The sequence below is a fragment of the Diadema antillarum genome, unplaced genomic scaffold (assembly GCF_040938485.1).
Source record: "Diadema antillarum isolate AM-2024a unplaced genomic scaffold, OU_Dant_1.0 seq00000003_RagTag, whole genome shotgun sequence".
Classification (NCBI taxonomy): domain Eukaryota; kingdom Metazoa; phylum Echinodermata; class Echinoidea; order Diadematoida; family Diadematidae; genus Diadema; species Diadema antillarum.
In genome coordinates, this window is record NW_027271125.1 from 487,992 (window position 1) to 515,580 (window position 27,589).

At 37.8% G+C, this 27,589-nt stretch overlaps 1 pseudogene; it reads right to left on the bottom strand.

Annotated features, from left to right (window-relative positions):
* Nucleotides 1–388: 388 nt before the first annotated feature.
* LOC139724908 (calpain-5-like) lies at nt 389–27,283 on the bottom strand (annotated as a pseudogene).
* Between the last annotated feature and the right edge of the window lie 306 nt (nt 27,284–27,589).

The following is a 27,589-nucleotide window of genomic DNA, read 5'->3' on the forward strand; positions in this document are numbered from 1 at the left end:
GTCTTATTAACCCATCATGTATCAAAATGTATTGGGGTACTATACAACTCTACTTCTATGGCTTAATATTTTCAAGGCCCTTTTCCCTAGGGCTTCTGGCCTTTTCCCCTACTCTGGACCTCGTTAACCCTGGTTTCTGTACAGGGTGTTTCATAAGGCTATAGGGTGTTCAAAAACCTTCTATACAATTACTCCATTGGTAATGCACGGGGGCAAACTCTATGGGATTTTTACACATGATCAGAAATTAAGGGCATGAGCCGCATGTTTTAAAGGTGCCCTATCGCATTTTCGCCACACTTTACTCTCCATCACGAGAAAGCTATTTGGCCAAAAGAATCCTCTTTCTGTTACCGCAGTTTTCTTTTCCAAAAACTTTGGATACCCTCTACAGAGCTCTCAGGTCATCTGTGGTTGTTATGACAACAGAGATGTTGCTTCCTGCGGCCTCCTCCGAGTCGCAGCCTCTCTTCTTGAGGACCTCAACGATGTTCTCGGTCTGTCCCTTGTTCTGAGCCATGAAGATGGCCTGGCCCATGAAGGTGTCCTTGACAACGTTATGGTTCCGCACCTACAAGCAGAGATGGACGAAGGCAGGCGTACGCTGTTAGTGATCACTGTCCTAACTTCAGTCATCGTACAGTCACAACCAATAAGATGCCCCTGAAAGTGTAGGGATCACTACTGACTATATGCTACAGGACTGCTACTCTGATCACGTTACATGTACACAGCTCAGCACTGAATGAATGTCCTAGTTCCTCTCTTCTCTCGCAAACAACAGTTATTACTGTTGCAACACAGCTATACAGCTGGTTAGATGCTATTCCCTGACAGTTGCCTTCACATCTTTTATTTTGCAGGTTCCACCTTTTATTAGGACCACTTAGTTTTACTTTGTGTTTGGACATTTCAGCCATTTATTTCAAAAACAACTTTTATCAAGTAAACTTCTAATTCCTCCTTGAATCGTAAGCTCTTTAAATTCTTTCAAAGTGATTAAAATTATTTTGCAAACAGTTTACACCTGACTCCCCATCTCTGCCAAAACTAAACCATCCCTTTAATGCAGCTAGAATCTGTTCGAAAATCACAGAGGTATGTGATGCTAAATCATCATCCATTATGAGTATTTTTTTGTCTTTTATTTGAACACACTGACCCTGTTCCCAGTGATGTGGCAGCCTTACCAAAAATCTGCTGCAAAGTTTGAACAAAGAAGACAAGTATCAAAACAGACCACTCACCTCAATGATGATGGGCTGCTGCTCATTACTAGATTCCCTTCTCCGTATTCAAAAGCGTGCAATAAGAATCATAAACCACGCCGGATATTTTGCCCATACCAATTGTTTTTTCCATCAAAACAGAATTCTGAAAATTTCAGACTTATATTATCATAATCTCGGAATTTTCATGTATAAACTAACAACTAATGAATTACCATCTGTTTTTATCCACATGTTCAAAAGGAATCGTTCTATCCACTGTTATCCTACTCGCCAGAGTGACGCCTATCACCTTCCCCGTACTCGCACTATTTTTGCAAAGAAGACAATTATATTTACTGGACCCAGATATTGGAATGATCTCCCTCTAGATATCACTTCTTCCTTATCTTTATTCACCTTCAAACGCAAATTAAAACAGTTATTACTTAGTGGATACACACTACCAAGCCTTTAGCAACCTTTTTATGCTCCCAGTCTTTTGTCCTTGTCCGCAGCACCAAGTTACTTAAGTTATTTCATGGTACCTATACATCTTTTAATAATACAGCATTTTTTGTTATTCAAACACTGCGAGATTTGTATGCAGTCTGGTTTGTGCGATATCTATGTGGTTCATTAGTTTATTACTCATCTATTTTTTTTTTTTTTGTACTGGTGTAATTTTAGTTGGTCAAGACAAACATATCCGTTCTCCGTGTAAAATTGTATGCCTATGAACTCGGGAACCTACAGTTTTACAAGCTTTAAAGCTTTTATGTAGGCCCCATCATATTTCTTTTACTTACTAGTGACATTTTCATACGATGTGACCATGTACATTTGTGTCAAGTATATTTTCTTTTTCTTTTTCTTCTACAATCAAAAGACATGATTGTATATATTTTGTACTCTTGTTTTGTTGTCAATAATTTTGTAATGTCATCATTGAGAAAATGGAAATATGAAATAAATTTGAACTGAACTGAACTGAACTGTGGTTTTCGGCGGTAGAAGATGGCGCTGTACTTGAACTCTGGGTTGAGAGTGTTCTCTTGTACGCGTGATTTGGCCGTCTTCCCCTCACACTTGATTTACACATAAGGGTCAGCTCCTGCATGGAAGACAGGTATGGATGACATTGAGAATTCCAATCTCTAATCTCTCGTCTTTTTTGGGTTTGTATTGCTTGAACTAACAATATCATATGTCCCCCCAAAAATTATAACGGTACCCTCCGCCATGATAACTTTAAAGATAATGAATCAATCAAAATACGAATGAAACTATATCTCAGGGTATGAAAGTATAACTCATTGCCCACATTTTACAGAAGGTCCCATGCGATTTGCTTCAGTGGTCAAAGAGAAATGAAGAGTTTTGTATAGAGCATATCAGGAATCCCTTCCCTCCAAGTTCTGCCCGTTGTGTTCACACATTAAGAGCATCCAAAGAATGAGACTCATGACATGTTTTACATTAATTCTGTGACCACTTGACCAAATTGAATGGGGTTTTCTGCAAAATAGAGCTAAGATGTTGTGTTTTAAGACTCTGAAGCAGCATTAGACAGTTTAATCATATTGGGTGTTATCAATGCTTTCGCATTGATAAATCCCATTGTATTTCTTTCTTTATTTTTTATTTATTTTTTTTTTTGGGGGGGGGGGGGGAGGGGGACATACTGTATTATTACTACAACTAGGAAATCCAATTTGACACGTCAATGGTCATTGCTTGCAATAAACATCAGTAGAACTTGGTTTCTTTTTGTAATTCGGTCAAAACCTTTTTGGAGCATTGGTCTTGAAGTACTAATTCATAAGGATTTCAGAGCTTCATTAGAAATTTCATGTACATGTTTTTGTGTGTGTGTGTTTATCATACACTTAAACAAAACAACAAACAATCGTGGATTAATTACTCTGGCCATTACGCAGCTTTGCCTTTGCAATGAAGAATGAAATTAAAGATCTAGTTCTTACTTTACCCAAATTGTTTTTCAATCCTCATTTATTTATTTTCTTCACATCTAGCTACCTATTGATCAATCTTTTTTCCTACCAGCCTATTACCTATTTATGTATTTGTCAGAACCTCATGTGCAGTATATCTATTTTAGGTCCATTTCTGATCTCTAAACATATGGTTTGTTTGGTTGTTCTTTCTCTCTCATCTGCCGTTTCTTTTTTTTTACAGTGTTGAGCAAGTTTTTTTTTTTTACTTTTGTACTAATCTGATTGAAATTGCACGTTTGTTTGTTTCTTGTTTTTAATACTTTGAGGCATGCGATACGTGAAGTTTTGTATTCTTGTGGTATTTTTTCTGCCTTATGTTTCAAGAAGTCTGTTGATATAAGTGTAATTTATTTCTGGAGAATGAAATGAATGCAATATTTATTGTTGCCATATAGTAATTGAGAAATGTTTATAACATCATCTGCATTAACAAGTGCAAGTAACCAGGCTATACAACTTAAGTACAGAATATGTTTTTTTCTTTTATGTTCATTACTGATTTTATCTCCAATTCTTAAAGGGGATGGCTAGTAACTGATCAGTGGGAATCAGTGGGAATGCTGAGGGATGATTGTTCCAATCCTTGTGGGATTCATTTAAGAGTACATTATATATCTATTGTTGTGTGAAAATTATTTGCTTCAGAATGGTCTCATATTCAAGTAATGTGCAGTTTAATGTTTCCAGGTAAGCGTCCCTGGTCAGTGACGGGGCATTAATCTGCACATTACTTGAATATGAGACCGTTCTGAAGCAAATAATTTTCACACAACAGTAGATATATAATGTACTCTTAAATGAATCCCACAAGGATTGGAACAATCATTCCTCAGCATTCCCACGGATTCCCACCGATCGGTTACTAGCCATCCCCTTTAATCTTTTTTCTCATATGCCATTTTTTTTTAGTCTCGGGCAAACTGTTTGATTCAGTCAGTACAATACTGCATACACAATAGTGCAATACTCGTCTTCTTATGTTGTGTGTAATGAGATATACCAAGGTTTTTTTTCCTTTTTTATGCTGATATTTTGATATGTAAACTTAATGTTTTCAGTAAGAATGATAATATATATATATATATATATTTTTTTTTTTGTGTGTGTGTGAATGTGATACTGATTGTTGTTAAAGTAATAGTGTAAACGGTGGTTTTGTTGTAATAGTATCAAATGTGTTTTAATAATGATAATTAATTTTGGATATTGTCAGTGAATAAGATGAGGTTGAAGTAGAAAAAGTGGGAGATGAAGAATGTAAAGTTTGAAAAAAGGAAAAGGAAAGGGAGAAAAAATGAAGAAGAAAAAGAAGAGAAAAAGAGAAAAGAGGAAGATGAGAAAGAGGTTGAAATTACAGGGTGTATTTAAAGTAATTGTTCAGTTCAGTTCAGTTCAGTTTTTATTTCTGCATTTCAAAATCAATACAAATCAACAAATCAACAAAATACTTACATAGTCATTTACACAGCTAATATTCGTAACGTTTGGATCTTACATATATTTTCTTTTTTTTCAAGAACGAATATCATATATGAAAGGAAGCAATAGGAAATGATAAAAATGAAATGCAGGGGACCATCATCATAAGCTAAGCTTGACGAGGATGATGGCCCCAGGTACAGAGATACATAAAGAAAACCTTGCCACTCACTGAGTGGGGGGTAATTGTGCAATTGTGATTATCTATAATAATGAAAATAGTGATGTTATAAATTGTAAATGTAGAACATGTGCTTGTTTTGCAGTAAATGTTGATATTGTATAATGAATATGTTTGATATCTTTTTTTTTCTTTCATTCTATGTATTTATACAATCTTGTACATATTTTATAGTAATCATGCTTATTTCTGTAAAATGTCTGCAATTCAGCCTGCGGGCTGCAATGGATCAATAAAATAACCTTTCAATTCAATTCAATATATAGAGATATTACACTTATACATAAATTATTATAACTCTGTATGTGTGTACATGAAATATCTACTTTGATGTACCTACTGCATTCACTTCCCCCACCCTTTGCCTATATCTCTCAGCATAAATAAAACTTACAAGATATCTCCCTGTTCAAATACCTACCTACGTGTATCTATCTACAGGTTCTATCCATCTATCTATTAATCCACCTGTTTATCTACCTATACCTGCAATTATCTGAAGGGATAATTGACCTGGTTGTGTATAAACATTTTCTTGAATAAAGAAATGATACAATCTGTCTATCTATCTATCTGCTTATATATCCATCTATCTATTTATCGATCTCTGTGTGGTATATGTATGTATTTACGTATGTATGTATGTATGTATGTATGTATGCATTTACAGCGTATCATATGTACTTGTATGTATCTATGCTGTCTGCATGTATGTATTATGGATGTATGTATGTATGTATGCATGTATGTATGTATCTATCTATCTATCTTTCTATCTATCTATCTATGTTCGTATTTATCTTTCTTGTGTCTCTTCCTATATCCCTCCCCCTCTATACCTCCTCTATGGTCCTGCCTGGGAAGGTTGGTTGCCCCAAGAACAGTGACTTGTGACACAACTTGGATGTTTCCATCACGAAAACATTCCATTGCTCCAGGGGAAGGATAGTCTTCTTTCAGTTCTCTGTAACAAAAGCAATACAGGACAAAAAATATGGTCATAATTCACATGAAAACACAGCAAAATACATTTTCAGATAAATGCAAGTTAAGGCAAGTATAAGATTATGAATGTAAACAACCTCATTGTTATGAAAACTGCCAGGAAATACTATAAAAATGCAACAAAGGGGGCAAAATTGTACTGTACGCATTACCACTAACATTCCCACAATTTAGATAATGAAAGTAAAATGATAATTAAAGTGATGGTGATGGGGATAATTATAATTATAATGTTAATAGAAATAATATAGAAAATATGCATGATAACGAAAAATAATACAATGATTACTGATGCTTCTTGCTAGGTGACTTCAAGTGCCACCTAATACAGACTCGGAGTTCGTAAAACTTACACAAAGCACTAATGGTGAGATGTAAACATCACATCAGAGTAAAACAGAAACAATGAACACTATAAAACAGGAGCGAACTAGCTGGAATGAAGAAAGTGCTAAACTTACTTCACTCCGGCCCCGTTGTCTGAGAAAACTCTCAGCATTAGAGGTGATTCAATTTTGGGTTCAAAGGTCGTTGGCACAATGATGTAGCGCCCTCTCAGTAGGGTCTGCTCGGCGAACACACTTCGAGAATTGATGTATGTAGACTCGAAGGGCTCTTGCTTGATAGAGTGTACCCTGTGCTTTCTATTGCTCTCAACCTGCCAAGAAAAAACAGCAACAACAACAATATGACCAAATGTTTAGCACACTTAAAGATAAGGAAAACATTCTCTTCTCCAGACAGGATACAGTGAAGAAGCCTACTTTATTCTTTCATAAAATTATGAGAACTCAAACATCATGCATTGTTGCTGAACACAGGTATTGTATGTTTATTGTACATATTTCCCAATTTGTTTACATCTATCCATTTCTTTGTCTCTTTATTCGTTTACAGCTTTGGTTTTCCGTGTCAAATCCATTGAATTCTGGACCATACCATTACCAAGTTCATGCCATAAAACAAGAAAATGATTGGTATTTTTTTCTAAGGACTTTATTCTGTTATATTTTTCACATCAAAATCTTACAGTGTAACTTTATGAAGACGCCTCTGAAATTATCTTTCAGATGCAAGCATTGTACTAGTTTGCTTTATATAAGATGCTTTACATAAGATAAATGTCTTTGACGTTTGTATAGGAATGACAGTGTACAGAAGAACTTAACCCAGGAGAAGAATTGGACTTGTCCTTCAGCAAATTCCAAATTCTCAATCAAAACGTAAAATAATACAGGCAACTCCAGTTATAATGACACCCTTGGGACCAGCAGTGTTATAACAATACATTTTTTTTAATAACTGAAAGGAAATTTTGCACCATAGAAGTTTGTGCTACCAAATTTGGGGTCTGAATTTATACTTCATTGTAACAAAGTTTTATTACAACTGTGTGTGCTGGAGCGCCCTGTACCACTATATATGTCTACGTCATTTGGCTCAACTCAGTGACAAGACATATGACTTCAATTTCCCCACTTAACCCGTTGAGGACGGGCTGATTTTCTTATACCATTTTGTTTCCCATAGACACCTGCCCGAGTTTACTCGTGACTAGTCTTCAACAGGTGAAATATAGATACTGAAAGTGGTTCACCAATTTGGTCCTGCATACATATACGAAGGTATTATGACAGAATGAACATCCAGCACTGCAGAAGCCAGACTATAGCACTGTTTGATAGGCATCTGCATGGATTGTACACGCTCTCTGTAGCTCGAGAAATTTGCTTCTCTTTTCAATGTCTCTTTCATACAGTATCACTTTGTTTCTAGCAAATCAGTTGACAAACATAAGTTCTAAAGTTGGTGGTCGTAAGATCAGACAAGCTGTACCCATTCAGATGAACACAATCACCGACTCACCTCAATGACATAGAAGCCGATGGTCTTTGCTTGTTCGTTCTGGTCAGCTCTGGTGTCCGGTTGTGACAGTGACACAATGATGTCATCTTTGTCCGTATCCACACTCAGGAGAAACTTTAAGGGGGGAAGACGGGATCTACAATCAGGGGTTGAAAGGGAGGAGGAGGGGGGGGGGGCTATTTCAAACTCCTACAATTACCTCATTTACAAAGTTTGCAATGTTAAGGGTGTCAAATCATCTCCCTTGTATCTGCCTATTGAAATTATCTGTAACTGCATGTGACTCTGGATCACAAAACCAACAAAAAGCCACCAGACATGGACTTTTAGTTAAGGCAGATTCTGAAAGAGCAGACTCTAAGCATTAAAATGATGTACTACTCAATTGAAATGGACTCTCCTAACCTAAAGAAATATTGGAAAGAAAGCACACACTCTGGAAAAGAGTGAACTGAGAAAACAGGCTCTGAAGTACATGGTCATTCCAGCATTTTATCATTTATACTAAGCCAGCTGTGCGACGAATGGGACAAAAAATCCAAGAAGTAAACCACCTGAGCAACAACAATGAAGGAATTATCAAATTAAGCCGATATCAAGCATGGTCCATTGATACATTCTGGCCATATCTAATGCCAACTTTCAAGGCAGTTATCTGTTCAAAAGTTATTAGAGTTGAAAGTGAAGAGTGTGCAAAAGATTTTCAAGAAATGAAAAGAGGCCTCTATGACATACCTGATCACAATACTCTACAAAAAAAAAAAGGGTTGTAAAAAAACTGCTGAAAACACTCTTTCCCATTCATTTTATGATCCCAAACTCAGGAATGATATAGAAGAATAGCTCTTTCAGAAAATATGAAAAACTCAAGATTGACTTCGCTTTTCCCCTAACGTCTCTATAATTGTACAATGCCATTTCTATTTAACTTCTCTAGACATTTTACAGGTGGTTCTATCATGTCACAGTCTACACTTAGGGATCCACCTATTCATATCATTTCTATCTACTCAGACTTTTATTGTAATTTCCTTCAAAACCATGCAAAAGAGTACACTCTCTAGAATCACAATTACCAGAATAATCAAATTAATGGAAAAAGTAACACAATCTTTTTTATGATGCACAGTACTGTTAACCTCTGCAGGTTAAAAAAGGCAAGAAAAAACCAAACAAACAAACAAACACTGTTGCACAGACAAAAACAAATTTGGAAAACTGAGATACTTGATGAAAAATAATGAAGAGGAAACTTGTACATAATGAGCACACTACAAAAGACTTTAAAAGGGGATATTTTTCCTTCAGAGAAAAAAATGCTATTAATATTCTTTATTAGTGGAAAAATGAGCAAAGAAAATGGAATTCCATTTTGATAAAGAAAGACCATACTTTCAATACTGACTACCAAAACAAACTAGTTGACAGCCCTGGGTGTACCTTTATCAATATGATCCTGTATCGTATAATAGAAGACAGGAATTTGAGCTGTTGACACAAACTGCGAAACACAAAGAAGAGACTAGGTATTAAATGAGCACATTAGAAATAATCAAAGAAGAAGAAGGGGAAATAAAATCAGAAGGATGAAGATGAGAGCATACCTGTGGGTTCTGCAGGAAAGTGTCCTTGTTCTTGATGCAGCCACCAGCACGGTTCTGGACAGCGTTGGAATTGAACTTCCACTGGCTGAGGAGCAGCGTCTCGTGCCAGGTGCGGTCAAGGCTAAAAAAAGCTTGGTTGGGCATGCGGCAGATGACCAGAGTTGTGAAGTGGGAGCAGAACTCCTCAAAGGGCATCCTGGAGTGAGCAGAGCAAGTTGGAGCATCACACTGTCAAGGTTTGCTGTTGCTTGTTCCTATTGATAATTTCCACCCAATTTGACCTGAAGATCTTTAATTGATGGTTATCTCTCAGCACACTTATACAGTGCACTCCTGTTATAACGAACACGGTTATAACAAAATTCGGTTACAACAAAGTAAAAATTTAAACCGTAATATTATCAGCTCTATGTTTTTTTATTGTTTATTTGTTTGATTATGAAGAAAAGTGCCGGTTCCGAGGACTTCGTTATAACGGGAGTCCACTGTATCTTGAAGGATGACCTACACTATAGTGTACATGTCCTTTCAATGCAGACACTGTTTTGCAGAGACTTAGAAATATGCACATGCACATACAAACACAAAAAACAGATGTAGTACAAAGCAATCTTCAATACAAGGGTAATGGTTCATCTGAAATGTTTCTTCCACTAAAGCACATTTCTTAAAGCACATTTACAAGGGGATCAAAATTAACCGCCAGGCCAAACTTCACTTTAATACAGAAATCTACTCATATACTTGGGTAAGAATTCGATAGCACTTAGTTGTATCAACCCTTTCTCTTGAATGCTTTAGTCGTTTCTCACAAAAGCTCTCTCAGTGCATGCATCATACTGTCAAAAAATCTATCACAATTAATGCTACTGTCACTAAATCCCTTGATACAAGACAAGAAACACACTGAATGTTGTAAATCACATAAAATATTAAACCGTAATGAAGAGTGAATAGTATTTCTTAATAAATGGCCAAAAAAAAAAAAAACCCTGCACTGATGAAACTGCAAACTCAAATAACATTTTACAGAAAGACATTGTTGTGGGGTCTAGCCTTGACACATGGTTATCAGATTTCATCTATGCGAGAAAAAAAAATGATCGAAACATAAAAATGGAGAAATGCTACACTTTACAACTGGAGAATAAAACAGAGAGTACATGTACACCTAGTTGTTTATGCAACTGTTTCATCTTGGATGCAGCAAAAGACATTTTCAAATACATCATACCCGGGTATAATCCTTCCTGGTTCATCTTACATAGCCACAGCAAAAATTGTCAACAACTAGTGAAACTGAAATGCCAAATGAATGATTAAATAGTAATGATAATAATAATAACAATTGTTAGTCTCCAGGATATCACATATCTGAAGGGAGGCAAAAATATCTACAATGTAACAAATACTATAAATCTATCCACAAAGTTTTCCATGATATTATGTATAGCTGGTAGTTGTGATACTGAAAGAAGCTGTACATGTAGCTTTGTTTCTGTTGCTGCAGGGCACTACTATTGTTTCTGTTGTTGTTTTTGTTCTTGGTGCCATTATTGCTTCTGTCGAGGAGGTTATGCTTTTGCTAGCATTGGCTTGTTAGGTAGTCTGTTTGCAAAATAACCCAAATATGTTGTGAACGGATTTGGATGAATCTTATAGGAAAAGCTGTTAATGACACAAGAAACAGATTTTAGTAATTATCGGGATCACTGCCCAGATCCAGGATTTTTCCTCTCTTTTGTTTTTAAAGATGATCATTGGCAAATAGGGCCAAATTATAAGGGAGTTCAAGGTATGCATATTTGAGGTATGCATGCATGCACTTTGTGTGAGCTCAAGGTACACCAGGCAGGCCTATTAAACCTAACTAGGCACGTTCAGTGCGATATATCGCCATTGCAAGAAGCTATCGCAGCGATGTTTCATATCTTTTTTTTTTTCGAGGCTCCCGCATCTCTTGGCACCTAATTTGCGACGCCCGGGCACGCGGTTCTGAAGTTACGCATATATATGTACATTCATGTCGGACCAAAAATTGCTAAAAAACGTGAATTCATGTACAAATTCAATGCAAACTGTGCTTACAGGCAAATTTCATAAAAGCATGATTATTTTGAGGGTTGTATTGATTAAAATCAATTAATGACATATTTTCATAACAAATTAAAAAAACAATATAATACTTCAGAAATTTTTCTGATGGCACAATTCTGTTTCTCTTACATTTGCTAAGGACACTAAAAAGAATGTTTACAGGAAAAAATTGCCTGTTTTGAGCTTTATTTAGTGATTTATACCAAATAGTCTGATTTCATGCATCGTACTATGCATAAATTAGCACAATAGCATAAATCATAATTTCTTTTTGGAAAAATCAACTTGACAGTATTTTAGACTACGTCACAGGCAATGTGTGTGCCAATTTTCGTCGTGAATGCTGGGTCGACGGCCGAGATCCGGAGGCGCCCCCCCCCCCCCCCAGCTCTATCATCTACCTAAATAGCCCGGCCTAGTTAGGGTTAAGATAATGTAAACTCAAAGAAATTTTAAATCTTTTTTTGGGTAGACTTAGGATCGTTGGAAAATCAAATAAGCATGTGTGTATATACATGGGTGGAAATGAGCTGCTTGGCGGAGGTCTATACTCTCCAAGTGCTCCTCTAGTTGTTTTTGTTGTCACTGTTTCAATAGTGCTATATCAATTCATGGATTGCTCACATATTGTAGCTTCTTGGTGACAGGAAACACAGTGTAACTCCGTTCAGGGCATTGCACACTTTTACGTACCGGTGCAGGAAATCATTGGAATCTCCTGCCACATGGCTGGGTGCTTATAAGAATTGGCCTCATAAACCACAACATAAGCTAAAAATCACACACATGGCAACGTCGACCCAGGTTGCCAAAACAAGCAGCTCATTCTTGTGTTCATATCATGCTGTATACAATATAGGATACATCCTACATAGTATATCAAGCTACATGCACTTACATTGTAGACTCAGGTACATCGTCACACCATTTTAGTCACAGAACAGACTAAAATGTATATAGGCAACTTTTGGCTCTCTTACATCTACAACAGTATACACAGATTTTCTATCATGTGATCAGTTGATGTGGCATTATGTACATTTATTATTATTAGGCCTATGGCTGTTGTTGTTGTTGTTGTTTCTTTTTACATCTGTTTCGAGCACCTAATGTACAATTATTTCTTTAACGGCGGTTGGGAATGTATGTAGGAAATATATACTAGCTGCGTTCAGACGAAGGCCGTTTTTGGTCGGAGTAACTTAGGAGGAAGGGTCGGAGGAAGCTTGGTTGCAGGAAAGGTCGGAGTAGTGCCCGTCTGAACAAGGTCGTGGTAACTTCCTCCGGTCGGAAGAACTTATTGTTATTATTATCATTATTATTACCGTTCTTATATAGCGCATAATACCTTTGGCAAGGTCTCTATGCGCTTTGGAGGGAGACAAAGAAACATACAAAAAAGATACAATTTCACAGAAACAGTAGAATGCTGCATAAATCATCATCTACAATCACTATGTTACTTTCTGAACAGATATGTTACCAAGACCTCCTCCTCCGACCAAGATAGTCCTGAGTTTTTTCAGGAGTATCTCGCTACCACGACTAGCCGGTCGGAGTAAATTGCCCGTGCGGACCATCCCTCGGAGTATCTATGGCCTTTCATACCTTGCGACTTTAATAGGTGAAACTTCGGGGTCAATCGCAATGTTGACATTTTGCGAGTACACGTGCGCAGGCAGTACATTCTAACCTAACCGATTGCGACGAAAGAGCTAGCGCTCAGAATTTCTCATGAACAAGAATAGAGAAGACAAATGCCGCTGGTTTAAAAAAAAACAAAATCGTATGGGCGCGACGTGCGCGGCGCTACCACTTCCGGAAGTTCTCTTTTCTACCTCCATGGTTACACCGAGCCTTTACGGTGATCCCCAAGAAGGCCGTGGTAAATTGGTCGGAGTTTCTTCCCACGACAGTCGTGTGGACACAGGGTCGTGGTAAGAAAAGTTTCAATTGGAATTTTAATTGCTGTGCCATAGATTTTACTCCAATTAGAAATGCGTCTGAACATGGCTTTACCTCCCTGCTTGGGGCGAGCCCTGTCACTTGAGACTGGACTTTGCGCATGCGCATATTTGATGAATACAACTGGGTGCTATCGATCACAGCCCACGGTCACTCTCCCCTCCAAATTTCCAGGTCCCGGTAACCATCCACACTATGGTGTTGGAGGGGAAAGTTCTGTGGCCTGGGACTTTCCCCATGATGTGGGGACTAGTGTGGTCATTGGGTATCAATAAGAATAATGATCTTCAGCAAAAGACAAGGAGCAATCATTATAATTGAAACTGAGGACAGGTTTTAAAGGTTACAAATACCTTTCTACTGAATTATGATATGATATTGACTTTAACGTAGATCCCAATTTTCCATTAGGTCATGCCAGCTTGATGAAAATATTGAAGTAGACTACGATTGAATATTGGAAGAGAAGTATCTTCTTCTCTGAGATAGCACAAGGCAATGAAGGCCAGGTTGGAAATACCGGCTTGCGCATTAAGAACAGCAACACAAATTCTAGATTCAGCAAGTGGCTTACCAGAATTCTCCATCGTCTTCATTAACGATGCCAAGACTCTGGCGCTGACTTTCACTGACCTTTTGCCTCTCAGGAGACCTAAACAAAACAAAATAAAACAAAACAAAACATCGCAAATATAGAAAAAAGAAAAGAAAAATGAATAATTATGAGATGATACAAGTAGCTTTTCACTCTCTGCCGCTTCATGCACAACTACTGTATGTATACATATACGTTACAAATCAACTGATGCCAATGCAGATCTCTAGAAAGTTTTCATCTCGATTCTGATGCCTGCTAGATGTCCTACACAGACTAAACAATATCTTGACCAATCAAAAAATTCCTTTCTCACAGCTTCACTGCAATGCCTGTCAATAAATATGCAATTCTACTCTTGCCACTCTATGTATCCGAAAATAAGTGTATGCAACTTTACAGAAAAGTGTGGACGCCTACTAAATGTGAATGATTGCAAAAGCAGGTGTCTGGACTAAAGTCTGACAAGAATGTACAATGTGTAGCACCTGTTTTCAGTCAGGACCAGCATATTCTAGACTTACTCGTCACTCCAGGGGCCGGTCCACTCCTTCTTGCCCCATGGATTCCTCAGCCTCACCAGATACACCTTCTCCTTGTTGAAGAGGTTCAGCAAGCCGGACTCACCCAGCTTGACAGTCTTGACCGCTGTCACACTGTAGACATGGCCCTTGACCAGGCCAACATCAGTTCTGGCCTCCATCTCCTCTGCACTGGTTACCTGTTGAAATGACAGACATGAAGGACGATTTGATAGAATACTACAAAAAGAATGCATTCAGGCAAGATACACATAGATGAAATCAAGTTGCACGTAAACGTTTTAAAGAACTCACATGCTATGTACCGTCAAACCTGTTTTTATAGCTGCCACCGGTCCTTACTTGCCATCTAATTTTTGCAGTCACCGAAAATCCCCCCCCCCCCCAAAGGAAGTACATTTGTATATGGTATTAAAGGCTCTGCATATGGCAGCCATTGGTCTGAAGCGGACAGTAGCCACACAATTTGCAACCCATGGTTAATTGTAAACAGCATTAAAAGAGGCCACAAGTGTTCATTCAGTGCCAGTCAGGTGAGAAAAATGCATGTTACCAACAGAGACTGCTTGGTTTCATAATCACTTCTCTTTCTCTGACTGAAAACCGTGTTTGTAGCTGTCAACTGTAATATAAGGGTTCATCTGCAAACTAATACATGCATCCTGACATATACATACAATGCATTTGTTCACATTCACTACGGTGTACATGCATCCACCACACTCGATTGCTGCCAAACTTTCTACAGCAGGAAGCTGTCCACCAAGGCCACTTTTTTCTGCTTCCCTTGAAAAGGTTTTGATTTAGGTTTAGACTGTACTTAATATTTGAAAACTGTTACTTTTTCCTATTTGTTTTGAAAATTGACACATTATTACTACATGCATTTTCACTATTTACTCATTATTAATTTTCTCTTTCACAATTTACTAGCCACGCAGACATGGAAATGAAACTGCTACTTTTATCAATTTTGCTTGGGCATAGAGTTTTACTCCCCACATGCTGCTTGCGTATTATATCTCATGTGAAAATTTGTCAATTTTGCTCCATGCTTCGTGTGATGCATGACAACTTGCACTATTCAGTGTTTCCAATGCTTACAATCATGTTGACTATCCTGTATTGCTAGGATAACCTGGAGTGATGGGCAAATATTTGGCCCAATCTGCGATAAGAAATATCATTTTCAGACGGTTTAAAGGTATCAAGACAGAGAAACTGTACAGTCCATGCCCAGATTTGGTCTGCAGGAAAAATAAGTCATGAACAGATGTATGCGTTGTCTTGTCTGCAGTTCATTGATATTAATTCTTGCATATGTTTGGAGAGTGGTATACACAAAAACAGCGAAAAACAAACATAATTTCCTAGAAGATATTTCATATTCAACAAAGGAATTAATATCATCTACTTCATTTCATCAATAATGTTCCTGTTCATGTATATATTGATATTTTGTTGTTTTTGTGTATTTTTGTTGTTTTTGAAGCTATCTTAATTTTTGTTTCAATTAATTTGATGTAAACTATCCCAATTTGGTATTAGGCTGCAATGACATTATTATCAAAACCATTTCAATCAATTAATTAATCAATCAATCAATCAATCAATCAATCAATCAATCAATCAGTCAATCAATCAATATATGCCAATCAGTTTATGGCTGGATACAATACAATTATGTCTATACATGTTACTGGCATGATAACAACTTTTTGGTCGCCCAGTGCAAGAAGGTACAATGTAGTTGGATATTTGAGACGCCTTAGTGAATATTTAAGAAAGCGTTTGAAAGTCTGCCCTATGCCAGTAGAGGTCATTCATGATTACTGTTTGAGCTGTTATTTTCGCGAACATTGTGGCAGACATTTTCGCGAGATGTTGCTTTCGCAAATTGACACCGAGGCTATTGTAAATGCACTACCTAGCGCGTGTTGTTGAATTCGCGGTCCAACTGCGATTCGCGAAATTTGCGAAAATTAAACTCCAGGTTGCGAAAAAAAAATAGCTTATACATTATGAACACGTTTGCTCCACGTTTGAAGCAGCTCAGATCAAACAATTCTGTCACAATGATAAATCAGCAAAGTTGCTGGTAAGTTTTCAGTTTCACTTTATATTTGGAAAGTAGTTTAGTTTAGTTTATTCTTTATTAAAAAATCACACCCGTCACACGGACGGCCGGCCTAATGAGGCCTATGAGTGATAAATATACATCCAATATAGAAAGTAATACAAAATATATCATGTAATACACACAGACAATAACAAATAATTCAATATGGTGGGCTAAATGATTCATAAAAATATGTCATGTGGAATCTCTAATCATTATATTTTACAATAATTTCCTCCTCCTCCCCCTCCCCCCCACCATTAAATATTTTATGGGACTCTGAGAGACTTGCAACATATGTATGTCTAGTTTATCATGAGCTTTATTCCACTGTATGGTCTCAAACAAGACCCCCTAAATTAGTGGCTGCATAAAATGGTACAAATCTGACATTATTTTGAAATGTTCTTTTGTTTCACCTCAAAATGCAAAGGAAATAATGTTGTTTTTTTCAACATAAACACTATCTGCAATAGGAGATTGTTATATTCTTTTAGCATCAACTTTTCAAAATTCTTATTGGCACAAATGTATTTGAGAGAAATTCACATCGTCTCACCAATCCTGACAAATGGCAGTCAAATCAAACGGGAGCAAAGATATACCTTGATAGAGGCACTCATGAGAAACCTTCTATCGCTGTACTTCTTCATTTGTGCGTGAAGCTCTTTATGTTTCTCCAAATTATCCACAAATTTCTTCTCCTGGAGACTGATCTGCTCGGCCACGCCCCCTGTGAAGTCCACCAGAGCGTCGGCCGTGTTGCCACCATCGAGGTTCTCATAGCAGCCACAGATCCTGCAACATGCATATGAGAGGAGAACATTCAACTAAACCATTAAAAAATCAATGGAAATACAACGATGAGGATGTAGCATTCATATGTTACCCTGCACCACAAAACCAACAAAAAATCGCTAGAGATGAATATTTAATTAAGGGCAGATCCTGAAAGAACAGACTCTGAGCTTTAAAATGGTGTATAATTAAGTTCAAATGGACTCTTCTAACCTACCTAAATATTGGAAAGAAAATAGACACCCTGGAAGGGTGTGAACTGAAAAAAAAGAGGCTCTGAAGTACAGGATCTGTTCAAGCCCTTGATTTTTACTAAGCTGTGCTAGCTGTGCGATGAATGGAACAAAAACAAGATGTAAACCACCATAGCAACACCAATGAAAGAATGATCAGAATAAACTGAGATTTAAGACACTCCATTAATACATTCTGTCCATGATTAACGTCAGCTTTCGAAGCCGTAGCAATGACCTTTCAAAAGTTATGAGAGTTGAAAGTGAAGAGTGTGCAACGGATTTTCAAAAAATGAAAAGGAGCCTCTACGAGACTAACCTGATCACACTACACTACCAAAAACTGCTCAAAAACCCACTGCCTCTCCCATTCATTTTGATGATTCCAAACTGAAGAACAATGTAGAAGAAGAATAGCTCTGTCAGAAAATATGGAAAACTAAAAATTGACCTGGTTGACGCATTTTACCTTCTTTGAGTCCTCACGTAAAATCAAGGGGTGAGACTTTTTGTTGGTTTTGAGATGCACGGTCACATATATGCGGATCGTAGTGGCCACTTCAACATGGGCCCAGTGCACCATGAAGCAGAGATTCATTTCATGAGTGTTCATAAGTATCGCATCAATATGTCAAAAAAGTAACCAACTGACAAGTATCCATGTGTTCATGTGACGCAGAGATGCTTTAACATCTTCGAAATAGAACATCCCACAAAGGTATTTCAAGTCTCAACTATAGCTATTCGAGCACATGCTGGTAGAGCGTCTTGATGTCTGTTCAGCATGATCTCTGGAAGACAAGCACTGCACAAGTCATGTGATACATCTTAACCCCTTTGATAGAAAACCACTTCATACCATAGTTGACTTTATGAGAAGACAACACTCACAGCGCTGACTCAAGCAAAAAGAACAGTAAAAGTTTTATTCACGTAGACTTTTAAGAAACTTAAAGACACTCAGTCGTGGCGAGTGGTTTGTGCGGCACGGAGACGAACGCAACACGCTGCCTCCCCCATTCTGTATCAAATGTAGTGACCCCCGAATGAGAATAGCGATGGCTCAATGGGTCAGCGAAAGTACGGTAGGCTACAAGAGGGCTCCCTGTGCTTATCTCCCAACCCAAAATGGCGGTCAAAGCGAGCCACGAGAGCTTCCGAATGGACGCACACTCTCAGTGCGCATGCACATGAAGAGAGGCCGAAAGAGCCACGCGTCTTCTGGCCTCTCTCCTCCAATCACCGCAGCTCGCGGTGACAATATTTGTGTATGATGCGTACACGCACACACACACACACACACACACACACGCCGCAGCGTCTTCTGGCCTCTCTCCTCCAATCACCGTAGCTCGCGGTGACAATGTTTGTGTATGATGCTTACACACACACGCACACACACACACACTTGTCTCAGTGGTAGCTAGCATTGCGCAATTGCATGCACAAACTTCGGTCGTTCGGAGTTTACGTACCATTAGGGATGGCGATCGGCTGCCTTTAAGGAATATCAGAATTTGGCAGCTTTTCATGACATATTTTAAGAATTTTCATCATAACTGCATCATATCTATCAGATTTAGGTTATGATGTCACTGCCATCACAAATTTCAAAAATCGTTCTCTAAACTTCATTGAAAAATGTTAATGATAAATCTATATTATGTCAACTGAATGCAGGCTGCAATGACCCAGCAATGATGTCATAAAAAGGATGTAATGGATATCAGGGGACCTTTTACGGAACGAAGTGGGATGACGATGTATTGGGCTCTTCCACATGTGGGGTGAACATGCGACTCCATGCCTATAGAGGAAAAGACTGTACATGTATAGCTTGCTGCTGGACACATACATGTATAGCAGAGCATTTGTTCCCCTACAAAAAGAAACACAGTCACTACAAACTGACAGAGGCCCAAACAACATAGAGCTCACAATACTATTCAGTCAGGGCCCACCTACTGACTACAGTCAGACCATTAAGTTATGTTCCTCCCGCACGCATTGCGCACGGGGCCGCTTCGTGCGGTTGCGTGCAGGTTCGTGCGACCTCTCACGGGTGCGTGTGGCTCCGTGCGCCCCCGTACGCGCCCGTGCGTAGTCGTGCACCCACGTGCGGATCTGAACGCCCGCGCGCAGATCCGAACGCCTGCGTGCAAATCTGTACGCCCGCGTGCGGATCCATACTCCCTGTAGGAATGAATGAAAAAACAAAAAAACAAAAACAAAATCTATAAATTTATATGACACGCAATTTCACGTTTCATGGCTTACTTTGCATATGCGTTTTCCAGCAGCGCACTCCAGAACTCGTTTCCCTCCTCGGAATGTGTGTAGATGAGTTTGTTGTTGTTGTTGCAGGGTAAGCGGTCATCAATGACCACATCCTGCCACTTCCCGAAGCGCCAAAACCGGAAGTGAAAGATGCCGGCATATTTCTCCTTCTTCTCCTCATCCCAGTCCTGATCCTTAGCATTGGGGACAACCTACATGTAAGCCATGAGAGCATGAAGTTTGAATAAACTAGAAATGTAGCTATGGCGACTGGTATGCCTCCGCCATAATACATGGTTTTCCTAAAGGTGTATAGTACAATGTCTTCACAATTTGTGATGACAGTTTCACATAATTGGCAAAATATTGAAAAGACAGGTTTGTCATGAATGTGTTGAATGTTCACTTGAACTAGGTTTGCTATATATTGTCTAAGAGTGCAGGTACATGTATTTGGGGATTTGAAGATTTTACTTGACTTTTGACCCTTTTACAAGTTTATGCATTGAGTAATTTTCAAGATATGAAGAAAAAGTGTGATTTCAGTATAATATGTATATATATATATATTTGCATTTTAGCGTGGCTTTTGACACTTAACCCTTGACCTTTTGACCTTTGACCTTCCGGCAGGAAATTTCCCAGAAAATCTCTATTAGGTAATACATGTATTTTTAAGTTTCAAGAAAAATCCTGCAATCATAACATGTATATGGGGCAAATAGTGAAATTTTGAGGGGTTGCCCTTGACTTTTGACCCATGACCAGTAAATTCCCTAGATAATTCCTGCCAGTCAGTACATACGGATGTACCGAGTTCCATGAAGATACCTTGAACCATTTGACATGGAAAAATAGGAAATTTTAACATTGTCACATGACCTTTGACCTGTTGCCCTTTGACCTCGTGACCTGAAACTCTCTCTGGAGAACCTTTATTCAGTAGTACATATCTACAATAAGTTTCAAGAAAATACCTTCAGGCATTGCATATGTGGATATGGGGGAAATAGCAACATTTTTAGCATTTGGTTTTGACCTTTGACCTCTTGCCAACTTCACTCAAAAACTACTTACTTAATTGCCCCATCATACGTCATCCTCGGACAAAGTTTGGTGAAATTTGCTTGATCCATCTTGAGTTATCCCGTAAACGGATACAATTTCATGATTTGACCTTGACCTTTGACCTCTGGCCAATTTCACCAAAAATTTACTCAAGTAGGCCTAATTATTCCCTCATACTTTGTATTTGGACCAAGTTTAGTAAAATTCCACTCAACGTTACTCAAGTTATCGCGTAAACGAATGAGGACGGACGTACGTACGGACGGACGGACAACCCGAAAACAATGCTTCCGACACCCTTCGGGCGGAGGCACAAAGAGGTAAGATAATACAATGACAACAAATGCAACAAAAGTAGGAAGTAAGAAAGTGAAGGCTGGAATACATGAATGTATACAGAAGACTCTGTTTGCAAAAAGAATCAATGAAGCAATGCTAGCCACTATAAAAAACAAGAAAAAAGAATATTTCACCTGAACCACTTACAATGTATAGTTCTTTCAGTGAGTCATCAATACACTGTTAAAATGCAACTCATTGCCAGAGTGTGGTAATGACTGGTCTTATGAAAATGTTCTCAAACTGAGCACTAATGGTATGGCAACTTGACTTTGAGCACTGATCCTTTGTATTATTCCTTGCTGGTCTTCCCACCTCCCCCCAACTTCGTAATGCTATTTTCATGTACACAGACAGCTTCCATGAGAGACTTAAAAAAGATATTTTGTTCATTTGTGACCGTACACCACAAAACAAACAAAAAGTCGCACCCCTTGATTTTACGTGAGGATTCAAAAAAGGTAAAACGAGTCAACCAAGTCAATACTGACTTTTTCATATTTTCAGAAAGAGCTACATGCACCCTTCTTCTATATTATTTTCAAGTTTGGCATCATATATATATATATATATATATATATATATATGTTTTTTTGTAGAGTAGTGAGATCAGGGGGGCATTTCATGAAGCGTTTTGTGAGATATTTCGTCTGACAAAATGTTAAAAGCTACGGAAATCCTTGCACCTGATTGGCTGAGAGCAAATTTGTCCGACAAGTTGTCGGACAAAAGTGCTTCATGAAATGCCCCCCAGGTATGTCTTAGAGGCCCCTTTTCATTTCTTGATAACCCTAATTCAACAAGCTTTATTTTCAAGTCTAATAATTTTTCAAGGGATAACGCTACTGCTTTGAAAGTTGGCATTAATCATGGACAGAATGTGTAAATGGAGAATATTTTATTTCAGCCTATTCCGATAATCTCCTCATTGCTGTTGCTCCGATGGTTTACATCCTGCTTTTTTTTGTCCCATTCATCGCGAGGCTAACACGGTTTGGTAAAGATTAAGTGCTTGAATAGACCCTGAACTTCAGAGCCTCTTTTCTTGATTCACACTTTACCAGAGTGTGTGTTTTTCTTTCCAATATTTAGATAGGTTAGGAGAGTCTATTTCAATTGAGCTATAAATCACTTTAAAGTTTAGAGTCTGCTCTTTCAGAATCTGCCCTTACCTAAAAATCCATATCTCGCAACTTTTTGTTGATTTTGAGATGCAGGGTCACATTTCATACCTTCTTTTTAGGCCCACTGGTCTTCATAACATGGAACAATATTGTCATGTAAAATTTGGGTTAAGTCAACAAAAATCATCCACTGTATAGTTGTACCGTATGTGAAAGGATCCAAAGACTTATTATTATCATTCCAATTCATAATGGCAGTGCATCGCAGAGAGATGAACATTTCGGTTCAGCTGGACTCTCAAAGAAAATACACAGTGCAGCAGACTGATTGCTGGTTTAAAGTTTGTAGCAACTGTCACATATTGTGGAATAGGGACTCTTTTCTTTTTCCTGATACGCTGGTCGTTTTGAATCCTTATATCACTTCAAATGGTTGACATTTTTTACACTAACAGATAACAGATAACTAACAATAATGCTCTATGAGGCTGTAAAACTAAAACTTATGTGTAAATACCACTGTATGTAAAATACTATGTCATTTTATTACACCAACTGCAGAGACGTTGCAATTTTCAAGGCATTTGATACAGTCACCTCCATACATAATCTGATCTGCTAAAAAGAAATGCAAAGGGTGAAAAAGAAAAAAAATATTTGCCACACGATTTATAGATCCACGTTTGTAATTCAGCCTTTAAGAAGAGGAGGGGATGTCAGGAAAGAATTCTGTTTTTTTATACTGATAATGCTGTCTATGAACTTAAAAACATTACTGAAAGAAAGCATTACAAGGAAATATGCCAAAAAAGTGTGTACAGCTGTATGTCACTTTTTCTACGACCTACATAATCAATATATTTCATGATCAATATCTAGTGTGTGTGTGTGTGTGTATATTTTATTTGATTTTTTAAATTCTCTTCAACCAAACATTTAAACCGATTGCATATTGTGTTTACATCGAGATGAATGTTGTTGTTATGTGAAATTATGGAAACTAAGTAAAGATTACTGAAAAACCAAAAAAAAAAAAGTGTGTGTTGTATGTGTCATTCTTGTTTTTCTTTTTTCTTTATGAGTACTAAGTGTTTGGCAAAGGAGGGTCAGAGTCCTTGGTAAATAAATAGGTTAAATGAATTTACTCTCAATATGATTTTGTACAGTAATTTGTTAGCGGATGATAGTGGCCCGACTGACCAACAGTTTTTAGAGACTGAAACGCTCGGCACACGTCTAAATCACTTCCTTCAACCTTGCCGGCAGGGTATGTTCACCCTTAATGAGTGAGGGTGCAGCTTTGATATCAAGGCTATTAACAGTTGCACATTCACATCAAAACTCATTCTTCAGCCATAGAGATATTAAAAACCACTCCGCGTAGCTGTAATTGCTACCGAAGGACTCTGGACCCTATCGCACTGTTCTTTGTCAGTTCAAATCCACGAGAATTTTTTTGTTCTTCTTTGATGTAGAATTAGAATTTTCCATTTTCAAAGCAATGCAATTTGCATTAACAAATCATATGTGTCATCATATTAGGAAGAAAGCAAGAATGATGATCAGTCTTTAACTTGGTTGCAGTATCAAGGCTATAGCCCCTATGGAAAACACAAATATTTATTAGATTATTACGTACTTTTTTTCAATATCATGTGCACACAAAGTTATTGTACAAGTAGGCGTACACATACTGTATATTTGAATTAATTTTCTTCACCGTGGTCTGCCTAAGAGGTTTATAAATGACCCATGGAGATATATAGTGTAGTCACAAGAAAACCTACAAGTAGATCTTTGCAATATTTAAAGGGACTGTACAGTGCTGGTTGAGGTAGGGATTCATGTTTTGAACTTTCCTAAGTGAGATAATGAAAAGACTCCTATGAAATATGAAAGAGCATGTAATTTTAAGAAAGATTCAACGTTTATTTGATGAAAATTGGTTTTCAAATGGCTGAGATATCCAAAAAAGTGCTAATGATAAAAGGCGACATGCCACAACTTTATTAGGATCTCTTTGTTTCACCTTGTTTTTAGATATCTCAGCCATTTCAAAACCGATTTTCATCGAATAAACTTTTGATACCCCTTAGAACTGCATGCTCTTTGACATCTCATAGAGTGGTTTCTGAATATCTCGCAAAACATTAAAAGTTAAATCTTCACCTCAACCTGAACTGTACACACCCTTTAAGCCATGTGCACATACCTTGTCCCACAACTCTTTCTCCTGAGCAAGACTGGCAGTTGCGGCAACAAACCAGCAGTTTCCCAGTTGACCCTGGGTTACATCTCCACTGTTTGTGCCATCCAGCACGAGATGGGGGTTGGCACACAATTCCTGCAAAGATGAAAGTTCATTTTGTCAGGATAAGATTCAAGGAAGATGAGATGCGAGTATGCAAAAGAAGGGGTACACATTTCTGAATACAACACTAAACAATGAAGTGTGAAATCAACACCTACAATGTAGTGTACATGATATACAAAATAAAAAATGTCAATCTGGCATTGTTAAAGCAAAAAAAAAATGTTAAAACAAACAAATGTTAAAATCTGCCACACATACTATATACAGTACACCTCACCGCCGGCGGAACGTTTTTGAAAGTGGGGGCCGGGGGGCACTTCCGGGTTTCATGAGCTAACAAGCAAAAAAATTTAAAAAAAGGTCTTCAGCGCAACTTCTGGTGCCACTTCCGTTCAACTTCCGGGTTTTTTGAGCTGACAAGCAAAAAAAAAACAAAAAAAAAAAACCTTTAATACCACTCTCACACTTCAAGGTTTCTATTTCTTTCTTGGGCCAATTACGCACTTCCGGCGTTAAAAAAAGTGGGGGACTTTATCTGTAGGACCTATACACTGTACTTTAAAAAAATGCTCGAAACGACACTGAGCCAATTTTCTAATTTTCGGTAAAACTCTTCATGAAGTGTTATTATCAAACGCATGTAAAGCGAAGCAAATGCAGTCATATACACGTACACTGTACACGTATAGAGGTCTCACAAGTAAAAGTAGCCTACATTGTACCCTACTGTTTTATACAAGAATGTAATATACTTATATATGTATGTGTCTGATCCTTTTTGAAACAAACATATACACATATACTGATTCTATGAACAAATCTAGACTGAAATTACTGTAACTCATGGTACATGCTAGGGATGTACCATGTTTACATGATTTCATCACACTGATCTTCTTATTTCTTCCTTTTTTCTGTTAATGAATAGTGTTGTAGTTTCTTGAAGAAGATCTGAAATATCACAGCTGTAAAATGTCAAAATGCCCCAGGTAATGAAACGTCAAACAAATATTCTGATATTGAAGATGACATCATTTGGTAATGTGAACGTGAACATTCAAATTCATGAAATTCTTCCGTCGAGATATTTTTCATTGCAACTGATTGACAAATTGCCCCACATCGACGTAAATAAGCACTGAATTGATCAGTGTTTTAGCAGTAGCCATGACAAAAAGATATGGTCGTACACACTCGAGCAGGACCCGAACCTACGACCTCCCGACCACCGGACAGGCGCCATCCCCACCAGACCACCGAGCCCTGCCCGACAGCCAGTGTTGGTTCTAATCCTTACAGCATGCAACGGGTATTCTGCGTAATTATGCTAATTCATGGAATTTTTCCGTTGAGATGTTTTTGATTTGATTTATTCGATTTGATTTGATTTATTCATTCTCCGTATGGCAACATTTACATTTTATTTTCAACATAATCAAACATAATGATATACAAATATAAAACTCATCATAGCTAGTTTCAACAATTTCAACAATTTTGATTACAAATACATTGAAGACAAAATTACAATACATGTGTTATGAATTACCATACAGAACGGTCGCCAATAATAAGCTATAAGCTTTTCATTCCAACTGATTGACAAATTGCCCCACATCGACGTAAATAAGCACTGGATTAATCAGTGTTTTAGCAGTAGCCATGACAAAAATCATTGATATTTAGCCATATGTCCCTGTAAAACATTATCAATATTATTAGGAGTTAGACGGTACAATTTAACATTAAGATATTTTCGTAGTCATTGGGAGGGCTATCGGCCATGTCAACGTATTATGTGTATTCTTAGTATGATACAGTGTCAATGCAATCTTAATAGGCAAGAATACGAAGTTTGAAATCACCGTAATCAATATCGTCGATTTAAATGTCAAACAAGTCATCAGGGTTGCGTAAAATCTTTTGTTCACCGCTATGCAGTTTGCAGATAATGTTTCCTGATTTGGTTATCGTTTTTATCACATTCTGTAAATCCTTGGCCTTGGCAAGCACAGCTAACCGCATCGGGGTGAGGTACTAATGAAGCAGGTCTATCTTTCCATGATAACAGTGTCTTTATGTTCAATATTCATCCACATGAATGTGAAAGATGAAAATACCATACTTTCCTATCTGTTTTTATTCATTCTTCATGGCTCAACGAGAGGTACAAATTGTATTTAATACAGACCTGATTGTCAACTTTGCATAAATGAGCAAGCAAGGATATGCCTATTTGTCATTTTAAGCCTTGCACTACAAAACAAAATTTCCTACCCCAGGTCGCTTCCACTTGATGCGGCGAGGTGACATTCGCTTTTGGGAGAGGGACGAGTCAGCAGCCAGGAATTCTGGGTCCTCAAACAAGGTCCCGCTAGACTGGGCAGTCTTTCGCAGCTGATCATAGTTCTGGCCCTTGAAAGCCGCAACATTGTTGCCAAAGAGATCCATGATTCAGTGATAACTGTATAATGGACAATGATAAAAATAGACATTTCAAGGAAAAATGAGGGAAGACTATTCAAAGAAAGCAAAAATTATTTGGTTAATTTTGAAAAAAAAATAGAGTAAATAAGGTAAAGAAGGCGATAGAAAAGCGCATTGTATGCACCATTCAGTAGCAGAGCAAGGACAAGGCATATCCTGTATAAATTGTTATCATCGCACAGAAGCTATATAGGCATGCTCCTTTCCTCCCAACTATAAAATAAATATGGACGGAAGTACACGTAAATGCAGTAGACAAGTCAAGATTTC